Source organism: Canis lupus, chromosome 31, assembly GCF_048164855.1.
Source record: "Canis lupus baileyi chromosome 31, mCanLup2.hap1, whole genome shotgun sequence".
Lineage (NCBI taxonomy): Eukaryota > Metazoa > Chordata > Mammalia > Carnivora > Canidae > Canis > Canis lupus.
The window spans coordinates 10,239,619-10,252,892 of record NC_132868.1 but is presented as its reverse complement, the minus strand read 5'-3'; the positions used below and the strand labels follow the sequence as shown (position 1 = coordinate 10,252,892).

The 13,274-nt window shown below is 36.9% G+C and overlaps 1 long non-coding RNA gene across 1 annotated transcript in view; it reads left to right on the top strand.

Moving 5' to 3' along the window:
• The first annotated feature begins 3,316 nt into the window (after window positions 1-3,316).
• LOC140621953 (uncharacterized) overlaps window positions 3,317-13,274 on the top strand; it is a 79,161-nt gene continuing 69,203 nt past the window's right edge. The window contains exon 1 of the long non-coding RNA XR_012021696.1: window positions 3,317-3,448. This is a non-coding gene — a long non-coding RNA (uncharacterized lncRNA). The remainder of the gene's footprint in view (window positions 3,449-13,274) is intronic.

The window sequence follows — 13,274 nt, the reverse complement described above, 5'->3', positions numbered from 1 at the left end:
CAAAAACAAAAGAGAAGAAACAAGTGCAATATGTTCATATATGTTTCCCAAAGAAGAGATGAACGATAACTTGCCTCTGCCATCATCCCCTAGGACACACCGGAATCTAGGTTTGCTCCAGCCCCTTCCTGCACACAAGAGCAGGTCATTCATAAAAGAATAAACTTGAGTCTTCAACAAACATAGAAACATGCTCAGCTCTGCCTTAAAAAAGGAACTGTAAATTGGCACTACAAGGAGATGGCATTGGTGAAAAATTAAGGAGTCTGATGAGGGCATATGTGGGATGGGGTTACGGAAATATGCATTGCTGTGGGGAGGCCATATGGACCCAGCCACTTTGGAAAACACCTGGGCAATATCCAGCAAATGTGAAAATGCTCACACCTAAGTATGCAGCCTATTCTAAATACACATTCTACATCAGACAGAGAAAGATGTGCACTGTGTGTTCTCACCTGTGGAATCCAAACAGGCCAAACTCCTAGAAACAGAGCGGAATGGCGGTTGCCAGGGGCTGGGAGGTGGGAGAAATGGGGAGATGTTGGTCAAAGTATACAGACTTCTGTTACAGGATGAATACCTTTTGAGGATCTAATGAACAGCATCAGAATTATAGACAATAACACTGTACTATAGAGTTGAAAGTGGCTGGGAGACTAGATCCTAGAGGTTCTTACCTCAAAGAGGAAATGATCTGAGAGATGTGTTAGCAGACACTATGTTGGTAATCCTATTGCAGTATGTAAGTGTAGCAAATCAACAGGTCATACACCATAGGCTCATGCAATATTATATATATCAATTATACCTCAATAGATCTGGAGAGATTATCGAATATATATATATTATAGACTAGAGATATATGCTCACAAGGCCATAAGTATAAGAATACTTATTGCAGCATTTTTGTAATAATAAAAAAAGCAATGTAAGATCTTGTGACTTTCATTTAGAAAAAGATGTTTTAGATATGACACTAGAATCCCAGTCTATAAAGCAGAAAAACTTTAACTTGAACTTTAAAACAGCAAATCGGGATCCCTGGGTGGCGCAGCGGTTTGGCGCCTGCCTTTGGCCCAGCGCGCGATCCTGGAGACCCGGGATCGAATCCCACGTTGGGCTCCCGATGCATGGAGCCTGCTTCTCCCTCTGCCTGTGTCTCTGCCTCTCTCTCTCTCTCTCTCTCTCTGTGACTATCATAAATAAATAAAAATTTAAAAAAAAATAAAAAATAAAACAGCAAATCATACTTCATAAAAATTGAAAACTTCTTCAAAATATACTTTTAAAGAGAATGAAAACACAATGATAGGCTGAGTAAAATGCTTGCCAATACCATATCAATAAGAATTTTAACCAATATATAAACCCAGAAATGCAATAAATAATAAGAAAACAAAAAGACAAGTTTTAAAATGAGCAAATGGAAAAAAATAATGAAATAAAAATGAGCAAATGATGTGAGCAAACACATCACCAAAGAAAACATACAGATGGCAAATAAGCACACTAAAAATACTCAACACCATTTATCATCAGGGAAATGCAAAATGAAACCATGGTGAGATAATACCCTATCCCTGATAGAATGATTAACATGTGAAAGAAAGAAAGAAAGAAAGAAAGAAAGAAAGAAAGAAAGAAAGAAAGAAAGAAAGAAAGAAAGAAAGGAGAGAGAGAGAAAGAAAGAAGAAAAGAAAGAAAGAAAGAAAGAAAGAAAGAAAGAAAGAAAGAAAGAAAGAAAGAAAGAAAGAAAGAAAGAAAGAAAGACATGAAAAGAAAAAGACTAACCTTATAAATTTACAACGTGTTAGAGAAGATTTGGAGGAAGTAGACGTTCATGGACAGAGACGTTCATAGACTATGTGAGTAGGAATGTAAAATGTCATGATAACTTTGGAAAACAGTCTGGGTTTCTTCAAAAATTAAATCTACTCCTCCCATCTGCTCTAGCCACCCTGCTCCTAGATATTTACCCTGCAGAAATGAAGGTATATGTCCACAAAATACCCCCAAGGTATGTTTAAACAGCCTCATTAGTATTAGCCGACAACTAAAATAACCCAAATGTTTACCAAGAGGTGATGGATAAACTATGGTACATCCCTATGATGGAATATCACTCAGCAAGAAAATAAATGAATCATTTATATAGGCTTCCACACGGATGCTATCACGAGAAGCATCCTGAGTGGGAGGAGTCAGAAAAAAGTACATAGGGTATGATTCATATTTCGGTAAAATGTGAACTTCATTTCCAGCAAGAGAAAGTAGATGAGCAGTCGGCTCCGGAAGAGACTGGGAGTGGGGGGCGGGTTATGACAAAATTTGGGAGTGAATGATGCGTGCATTATCTCCACTGTGGTGATGGTTTCCTGGGGAAGAATTTATAGATCAAAGCTTATAAAATTGAACACTGTAGATATGCACAGTCAATTCTATGTCAAATATACCTCAACAGAGCTGATTTTCAAAAACATCCTACTAAGACTCTCACATCAATGAGCTTACCCCCCCACCCCCAGCCGCTGTATTACGTATATATGGAATGCAGGTTTTTCTTTTAATTCTCTCCAGCATGCAAGTCTGTGGGAGGCTACTGAATCCGTGGTTTTGACCTGGGTTCTTTCTTTTCAACTGGCACAGGGTGATCCCTGGGTGGCGCAGCGGTTTGGCGCCTGCCTTTGGCCCAGGGCGTGATCCTGGAGACCCGGGATCGAATCCCACATCGGGCTGCCGGTGCATGGGGCCTGCTTCTCCCTCTGCCTGTGTCTCTGCCTCTCTCTCTCTCTCTGTGACTATCATAAATTTAAAAAAAAAATCAACTGGCACAGGGAAGCCCACCACCGAGGAGTATTTCCCCGGGCCCGCGGAGCACTGTTGACAGCTTACCCTTGATGTGAAGGTGCAAGCAGATCTAGGGCACCCGCACACTCTATGTGGGTGTGCATTACTTACAATCCTGTATGTGTGGTCATTTGATTAACACAGGGAAAGAGGCTGGTGGTAGTCTAGCAGTGTCAATCTCCAAATGGAAGCTAGGCAGTATTTCTCAAGAGTGGACATGCAGTGATAAAGCAGGTTCACTTCCGAAATATGCAAAAGAATAAAAAATAAAAATACACAGAAAATACTCCTATGGGGGTATTTTTTTTTCCCCAGTCATTTGAATGTCTCTTACACATCAACTCACCTTTATATTTTTTGCATGTTTCCAATGTGGGGAGCATCCGCATCCCTTGGCTGAGTTCAGCCGGGCCTCTCCTGCAGGACTCCCTCTTCCCGTCCGTGACCTTGGCCCACTTTGCAGCCCCGCTGATTGCACTTAGCCACAGCACTTAAACGCCTGGAACTTTCCCGCTGGTAAATGCTGGCCCCTCGCGCGTGAGGGTGAGATCCGAGGACTCGCATCCTGCTTGGCAGTACAGGGACCGGGATTAATTGGGTAAGTGTGTGTTTTCACCTCCCCTGCCTCCCCGCCCCCCCACCTACCCCGGGGTCAAGACCGCTTTGAGAGTTACAAGAGTAGCAAAGGGGGTTGCTGGGGGGTGCTGAGCTGCCGTGCCCACATCATTAAAATTGTGGGTGTCCGTGCCACAGTGTCGCTGCAATGCTTAGGTGGGATCTCCCGTGTGTGTGTGTGTGTGTGTGTGTGCGCGCGCGTGCAAATATTCCGTGCAGCGCTCGGGGAATTTCTGGCTCTCCAGAAGTGTTAGTCGCCGGCTCAATAATCAGCCTTACCATCTGACTGCTAGATCAGAAGGTATTCACTTAGCAGTAATTAAGAGGAAAAGCTGATTTTTATCGGTGGCAATTGTTAAGGAAGATTTGATTCGCACACAGGCAGCTGCCCAGCTCGCTGACGGTGCAAATGTTGTCTTATACCCCCACCCACTGGCTGGTCCTGGGAAGCAGAGGCTGCGCGTCTGCAGACCCACGCCCGCCGCCTGCCCCGGAGCCTCCTTCATCCCCTGATGGTGATTGTGGAATTCATGCAGCTCGCAGAGAAAATGATTCCTCTAAAAGATGGGATGCTTCTGAAAGTCTCTGGCCGAGAGCCAAGTCGGATTTATAAAGGCAACACAGGCGAGGGAAGAAAAGGAATGTTCCTCGTGCTTCTGTGTGCGTCATTATCAAATACATTTCAGAAGATACGTTTTAATTAAACCCCTGAGCAGGGAGGAGCGGACAGTTTTTTTGTTTTTAATTCTGTGCATTGATAAAAGTTAAGTGTAAATATGTTTCAAGGAACTAGTAAATCACAAGAATATCGGAGGGTTAGTTTCTCTTCAATTACAACGGCTAAAAAAAAAAGCAGTAAAAGAACTGCGTTGGAAATTTTCATTTTATCGTGTTAGTTCCACTTTCTCCATTGAAATACAGGAATATCATGCCACTCAAAGGAAAATTTAAAAAAAAGAAGAAGAAAAGATACACTAGGAAAAACCCTTCAAAATATTCTGAAACACCTAATAAAACCAAAGAAATTGCTCTTTAATAGGCCATGGAAAATGTTGCAATTATTACCCAGTGAACCACATAAATTCTTTCAAGTTACATTTTAACTGTAGAGTTTCATTTCCATCCCCTAGCAATAGGGAAGGCAAACAATCCAGCATAATGGTTAAATTGAAAGGGAAAAAATGTTTTCCTTGATTCAGCTGCCTCACATAACTGCACCGGCGAAAAGATTCTGAATTCAACATAACCCGTGTGTGCCTCATCCTGAAACAGGAGTTTGGAGAAAACCTCCACCTTCTGTGTTTCCTGCTGAAGAACACAGCGGCTCAGGAGCTCATGGTGCACCCAGGCACGTTATGCCGCTGGGTGGTGAAGAGACCCAGGCCCCGAGTCCAGTGGTCTTTCTCCTTTACCAAACTCCTCTCAAAGAAATACTAATATTTGTATGCTCATTTGCATGAGCATGTTATAATTTGTACAAAGTAAAACACACTCTTTGTAAGAATATTTGGAGAAAATCAATGCTCTGATGAAATCAAAGGCAAATAAAATAGTTGGCCCTTCGGTTTCCATCACTGTACAAATGCTATTTTTCTAAAATCTTTTGAAAATGCCAGGGACTTCTTGTCTCTGACTGATGGATTTCAAAGTCCTGGCACTCGGAGGTTTAGCACTATTGTTCGTGAAAGGAATTATGGGTAACCACAGGCTACTAGAAAAGTGCATTAACACAAATGATTAATTGATTCCTGTTCTCATGATGATAGCAATATCTGCTTACTGAATTTTTTTTAGTAGGTAAAAATACTAAAAAGAGTAAAAAAAAATAACAAAAGCAATCTATAATTCTGTTATTGAGCATATCCAAACGAACCATAATTCCATTTTTAGAGTACTTCCCTCTGTCTCTAGAGAGATGACACATGGATAGATAGATACACAGATGGATAGACACATAGATGATAAATAGAAAGCTCAATAGGTAGTTCGATCTCCATATCACTCATACTGCTTTTCTCATGGCAAAAATAATAATAATAATAAACTTATGGTGACAGCTCCTGAAAACCTTATTTCAGAGTTTCTCCGATCTTAACATAGGACCATTAAAAGCAAATGGACGCAATTTCCAAACAAAAGGGCGGGGATAGGGGACAGTTTCACACATTTCCTGGTCAGGCACAGACTGTGGATATGAAGGGAGTGGGATTCTCAGAGTCTCTTGGGGTCAATAATCTCAAGAGCAAGAGAGATGTTTACTGGAATGGTGTGTGTGTGTGTGTGTGTGTGTGTGTGTGTGTGTGTGTATGTGTGTATGCACTCATGTGCACAAGTGTGTGGTAGGGGGTATCAGATCCCAGGAGTCAGGATTTACTAAAGTCTTTAACAATAGATTCTTTGCATTTTACTTTTCAGTTTGCACAATAGCTTATATAATACTGACTTTCTTAGTCTCTGATTTATTCTTTTGTGCAAATATTGATGCTTTTTTTTCTATGATGTCTTTTTTGAGGTTCAGAAACTAAGAACTGCATAAACAAATCTAACAAAATATTTTCACCTTTTTTCCCTTTGGCTTTTGAATTAGCAAATTCCTCCTGACCCTCATGGTTGTTTACGTTCATGCATTTGTCTTTATGGCTCATTAATAGTTTTATTAAATATATATTCCCGCTGAAACTTATTTTTGTGTATTATAAAAAACAAATCATCTAAACTTATTTTTTCTAAGTAGTTAACCTGTGTTTTAGTGCAGATTGTTAGAAATCCATAAACAAACATAAAAATCAATTTGATAGTATTAAAATGGTAAGAAAATATATTTTTTATTTTGTTCTACTAATTTCTTCTGTTCCATCCACCGTTATTTCTTTTATCAGTAACATACTGTTTGATAACTACTATACTGCCAAGAGCTCTTGATGGTTATTTTTATTTTATTTTTAAGAATTTTTTTTTTAGTATAGTTGGCACACAATGGCACATTAGTTTCAGGCACACCACATGGTTGATTGTTATTTTTAAAATGTTGCTTTCTCACAGTCCATTTTACAGATGTCTTATATAGTCATATCTGAATGGACATCACTAAAAAAAAGATTTTGATGGAAATTAAACTTTAAAAATTTAAAAATTATACCTGTATACACATCTATATAACATTGTGAGACATTTTTTTTTTGTGAGACATATTTTTAATGTCTTAAATCATGTCATGCCTATCTATTTAAACCATATGTAGCCTTCAGGTAAGATTTGAAATTGTCTTCAGGCAGACCTTATGCATTTTTTGCTTAAATATATTTATGAGTTTTTTTTTAATTTATGGCTCTTTTCTACATTTGTGGTTATTGCCACTGTTATACTGGCATAAATTGTAATGTCTAGTATTAAAGAGTTCAAAATTCTGTCAAATTATTTTGCATAATAGATAATCTGATTGAATTTCACATTATTTTAAGTTTTGCTTATTCTTTTTTTTTTTTTTTTTGGTAGGTTTGTAGAATCTCAAGGTACCTGCATACACTGACATTCTCTTTTCATCTTTTTGGAAAGTTGTGCTTTATTTGCTTTTCTTATTTTATATGATTATCTAAAAAATCAGAAAAGTGATCAGTGCTAAACAGGACAGTTGACATTCTTTCTTGAAATTTTTTGCTTTAATAGAAATTAACTGAATTCTTCAGTTAGATGTTGGTTCTTTGCATAAATAGAGGTGATTTATAATTGTAAGTAACTTCTTGTTTCCTAAATGACTTCCATTTGGTTTTGTTTGATTCTTTTAATCATGAAAGAATACTGGATATGATCAACTGTCTTCCTGAACTCTATTGAGATCATCCTAGGCAAGTAAGCCATCATAGAAGAGGTTTTTCTGACTATTGACTCATCTCATTGCTAGTACTGTGTCTGCATGGCCAGAATGCCTTTCTTCTATTTTTATACATATGTTCTAATTTGTTGACTTTACAATATAACTGTTTTAGTTGAGCATTTTAAATAAATATTGTAAATCTGTTATTATTTATATTTTACTTTACTTTTTCCTGAAGTTGGCATCATTAAATTTATCTCAACTTCTTTAGATTTTCTTCTTCAATAGAGATCCTTAGTACATTTCATTTAATTATTTCTTGTTTAATCATGAAACTAATAGAAACTTTAATCTTGCCCCTAATACAACAACAAATTTGAGTTCGGTTTTTAAAGACATTGTGTATGAAAAAATTTTGCCTAAGTACTATATTAACCACATCTTAAAAAGATGTTTTGTAGATAGAATTTTTCCTGTTTTAAATGTAATTAGTAAATATTATATAAGTTTTAGAAAATGGATAATTCGGGTGATTCCAGCATTTGTTTTACCTAAGAGTCCCAGCAATAAAATTATTTGCATTTGGGTTGTCTGATGCTAATAAGAGAGTTAGTGACTTAATCACTACAATATGCTGTTCTCAGGGTTGACAGAGCTTGGCTACATGGTTTTCTGCTCCATGTGATGTTGGCTGGAGTTAGAATCATCAAGAAAAGCACTTGGCGCTGCCTTGTATATTTACACTCCCTACCACAATAGATTATCACTGCTTGTTTCTAGAGAAACATTTCACATAAGGACCAGGAAATATGCACAAAAATGTTTATATAGGAGCAATATCTGACTTACATGATCAATTACAGAGAATAGTAACAGTATGTTTTCACCATGAAAAATCAAAGAACAGCACAATGAATGAATTACAATTACATGCAAAAATATGCCTGGATCTTAGCAATGTAATTTGAGTGAAAAACAAGTCCCATGGCATAATATCTAAAATATATTTCCATTAAGCCCAAAAATGAGGCATAGAGTAATCTGTAATAGAACTTTTTCAAAGTAAGGGGATGATGAACACAAATAATCAGGCCAGAGGTTGATTTGACTAGTTGAGGAACTGGAGTGGGATAGATGGTAGATGGGGAACACCTCAAGAACTGCCATGTTATTGGTGATGGTCTAGTGTTGGAGGTGAGCAGTGGCCTCATGATATTATTAAATCAATTGATTACTTAATTAATTTCAAAGAGAGTCAGGAATCGTGAGCCAAGGATGACTGTGCCACCTTCTTGGATATTTGTCAAGCTCCTCACATACTCTCCATCTGACTTTTCACTGCAACTGTACCTGCAACAGCCAGGTGCACATACTCATACAACCCCTTCCAACAGGTGCATGTCTGCCCTTCCTCCATGGGACTCTGTCCACTCACTCAGCTACTCTGATGCATGCACAACCTGGAAGAGCAAGGGAGCTGGCACCTTAGAGAGAATTCCTGGACCAAAAGAGGATGGGAGCCAGTGGAAAAATGTGGAGTTCCCCATGTGTCCCTTGCACATGGTGCTCACATTGGAACTGAGCTCCTGTCTCTATTGTCTGGTCAGCTCCTTAACACATCCTTGATTTAACTTCCCTTGCCTCTCCCCTCCGTTTCTTGCTTTTTGGTATCCAGCATACAGGTTCTTCTTTGGAGAGAAAAATAGATAAACCAGTTAAAGATAAAATTATTAATTCCATCATGAACACATGAGGGACACTATTTTTTCTACACCTTCTCAGTTTATAGTATATATATATTTCCACATATTTGATGCACAATAAACTACACACAAAGTACGTGGTCTAATGAGAGGTATGTAATCACAACCAAGAGTGTGAACCCCCAAATTTTCACCTTCCTTCACTTCTACCCAGAACACTGATCTTCTTTATGTTGTTATAAATTAGTTTACATTTTCTATAATTTTTATGTCAGTGAATTTGTACGATATATACTCTTTTGGGGGTTCTGGCTTCTTTCACTCAGTATAATTATTTAGAAATTGATCCAATTGATCTCTATTCTCTTTATCAATATCATACTGTGTTAATTACTGCAGTTTTGTAGTAGATCTTGAAACCAAGTTAAATGAGTCATCCAATTCTGTATTTCTTTTTCAAAATTGTTTGGCTTTTCTAATCTTTCACATTCCGAGACAAATTTTAGAATAAGCTTGGTCATTTCAACAAAAAGAAGTTTCCTAGAATTTCAGTTGGGATTTTATTGAACTTATATATCAATTTGATAAGAATGGAAATCCTAATATTAGTCAGTGCATGAATACAGCATATATCTCCATTTATGTCTTTTCTGATGTATTTCAACACTCTATTTTTACTTTCAACATAAAGCTCTTGCACATAATTTTTAAGGTTTATATCTACATATTTAAGATTTTTGTAAATAATGCAGATGTCACTTTTAAATTTAAATTTGGCTTTTTTTAGTATATTGATCTTATACTCTTTGACCTTATAAAACAAATTATTAATTTCATTAGTGTTTTATATTCTTTGTAATTGTCTACATAGATGATCATATCATCTGTGAATAGATATAGGTTAATTACTTATTTCACAATATTTGTACCTTTTTCTTCCTTACCTTACTTTGCTGGCTTGGACTGTAATTAGGATATTAAACAAGATGGTGAGAATAGACACCATTGTTTTGTCCAGTCTTAGGAGAAAATATTTCGTCTTGTACTTTAAATAAAAATTTAATTGTAGGTTTTAAATGAATGCTTGTTAATTGGTTTAAGGAAATTCCTTTATATCCCAGTTTTCTAAGAGACTTAGCATGAAGAGAATTTAATTTAGTCAGTTTGGGGTGGGGGGGGTTGCATTAATTGAGATGTTTATATTGTTTGAATTCTTTAGTTTGATAATATGCAGTCAGTGACTGATTTTCAAATGTTGAATAGGCTGTGTGTTCTTAGGGTAAAGCAACATGTATGTGCTATATTATCCTTCCTATATATTTCTAGCTTCAATTTGTCAATATTTTGTTGAAGATTTTTGCATCTATGTTCATGAGAGATACTGGTTTGTATCTTGTTCTTTTGCAATGTCTTTGATTTACATATTAGGATGATATTGTCATAAATCATTTTGGAAATGTTTCTTCTTCTTCTTCTTCTTCTTCTTCTTCTTCTTCTTCTTCAGCATTGATATTATTTTTTTCATTAAATTGTAGAATTTTCCAATGAAGCCACTTGGCCCTAGAGTTCTCATGCTGGAGGTTTGTAAAATGCAAATTCCATTTCTTTAAAAAAATTGTGACTACCATTTATCTATTTCTTTTTTTTTTTTTTTTTTTACTGAGCATGGTGATTTATTTCTTGAAGATAATTTATTTAATCTAAGCTTGCCAATTCTTAAGCATAAACTTGCCTGTGATGCTTCCTTGCTACCATCTTACTCCCCATAGTGTCTATGACAGCTTTTCATTTCCAATCTTGGTGGTTCGTGGTTCTTCTCTTATTTCCCTAATCAGTCCACCTGGAGAGTTCTCCAAGAACCAGACTTTTGCTTCACTGATTGCCTTTATGGCTTTTCTTTTTGCAATTTAGCTGACTTCTCTTCTTTATTATTTTTTTCCTTTAGCTGGTTTTGGCTTTAATTTCCACTACTTTGTCTGGTTCTTAGGGCAGAAGAGGCTCTTATGGTGAGACCAGCAAGGAGTGAATAGTGTCACATGTTCCCAGGTGGCTGACAAAAGATTCTCCTGCCATCCATTTAGCCAAGGCTTAGGATTTAATGAGCTCAAGTTTTTGGAAGAGTACTTTATTCTAAGAGAGAACTGCATTACCATTTCTCTTATTTTTCCTTTGTCTGTGGAATTTTTGTGTTCCCTTCTTTTTATGGTTGAAATAATACAAATCCTTTTACATTCTTGCTTTCTTTTTCCCCATCTGATTCCAAAATATGTATTTCATGAATTGAACAACTTACTTGATGTCTTTCCTGCCCATCTGAGTCAATTTCATGTTATCCTTGAAATTATAACATAAACTTCTGCTGCTAACAATATAACAATACATCCATATACATTGGCATTTATAAATCCTCCATCGTTCTGGGTATTTGGCAAGGGCTTTTCATCTGCAGGTTAGCTCTGTCTTCAAATGGAGAAACCAGTATGTGTAACTTTATATTTTTAACTTTATTTGAATATCATCTGTAAAGAAACCAATCTGTCATTCATGGATCTGCATCCCTACCTTCCCACTACAAACCTCTCCTCCATCATGGTTTCCTGCACTCTTCTACCTAACATATGTGTCACCAGTTAAAATGCTCTGCAACGTGGATTCTACTCTTCCCGACACCTGTTTTAATTCCATCACTTAATTTTAGTCTAGTCTCTTTTCATACTCACATGTTCTCTGTGCTTCTTGCCTTCTTTTCAGCTAGGTTACCTTACTCTTGGTCTTCTATTTTCTTATCCACTGAGCCAATATGTCCACATATTTGCTAGCTCTTGGTATTTCCAGTTGTGTTTTTTATTCTTAAAAAATTCTTCTTTTGAAATTGTTAAATTGAAGGAGTAATGCCTGTTTGTTGTACAGATGGGATAATATGAATATATATAAAGGAAAAACAAAACATTCTTTTTTTCTCCTTGTCTAAGGAAAATCAGGTTAACAAGCTGGTATGTTTGTGTGTGGCAGACTGTATTTTCCCCTCAAGCAATCACAGCAACACATCTGGTCCTTTATGCCCTTCCAGAATCTTGTAGATCTCCATAGAGATGGCTTCTGCTTTAATATTTTTTTTAATTGACCAGTGTTTGTGATTGCTTCAATTACTAGAATGTGGTAGAAGGAATGAAACTTGACTTTCAGGTTTAGGTCATGGGGCAATATGATTTCCACATGGTATTCTCTCTCTCTCTCTCTCTCTCTCTCTCTCACCTTTGGAACCCACCCACATAAAGAAAAAGTGAAAAGTGAGCCCCTAGGCAATAGCCAGAAGCCATCATGAACCACCAGACATGTGAACAAATGACACTTTAGATGATTCTAGAATCTAGACTTCAAGTCTCCAGCTGAGACTCCAATCATTTTGTAACAGAGATGAGACATCCAGTTTTGTCATATCTTCATTCCCCAATCCATGCATCTGTGAGAGTAATAAATGGTTGTTATGTTACTATTTGGGGAGAATGGAGGGAGATTTGTGATTTTAGTTTAGTCTTTTTCTTTTAACTAAAGCCATACTAACTAGATTTCTCTAGGGTTTACCTTTTTTCCTGAACAGTCTCAAAGTTACCATATGTTAATATTATATAAACATTATATAAAATATTATTCTTTCGCCAGGAAAAATATTAGGTTTGGGAAAAGTCAAGCCAAGGGTTGACCACAGACACCTAGGTTTGTCCCTCTGGTGAGCCAAGATGCCTCATACCCTACAGCAAATCTCTGTCTGCTATATTCACACGTGTTGTTGACAAGGACTTGGCCAGAAATCTCCAACATGGTGCTTTCAATGTTGTATAAAAATAGTGAACTTCATCAAAGTGAGGACTTCAACCTGTCACTTTTTGAAGACACTTAGAGAATGGAACATCCTAGAGAACATTTTCAAGTGTTTGACTAAAATTCTAAGCAATAAAAAGAACAGGGGAAAAATTTTATTAACTATCGAATAGGCAAGAGGCCATCCACAAACTGAGATACTTGAAGTATTTCTGGAGGTATGAATAAGGCAAAAACTTAGATCCAAAGTCTTTTCAGGCTAATAATGTACACACTGGCTTAGATGACAATTTAGGAGAAGTCTGGAAGCAGATCACCATGTGAACTCTTTAGGCTTCAGGGCAATCCTGCTTGAAAAAGGAAAGATTTGATCATTTTTCTGGTGGTGGAAATCTTCAGCCTCTTTGAAACTATGAAGAATTATTTTCTAAATTTGTCTCCTTGTAGAAGAGTTTTGATTGAAATGTGAG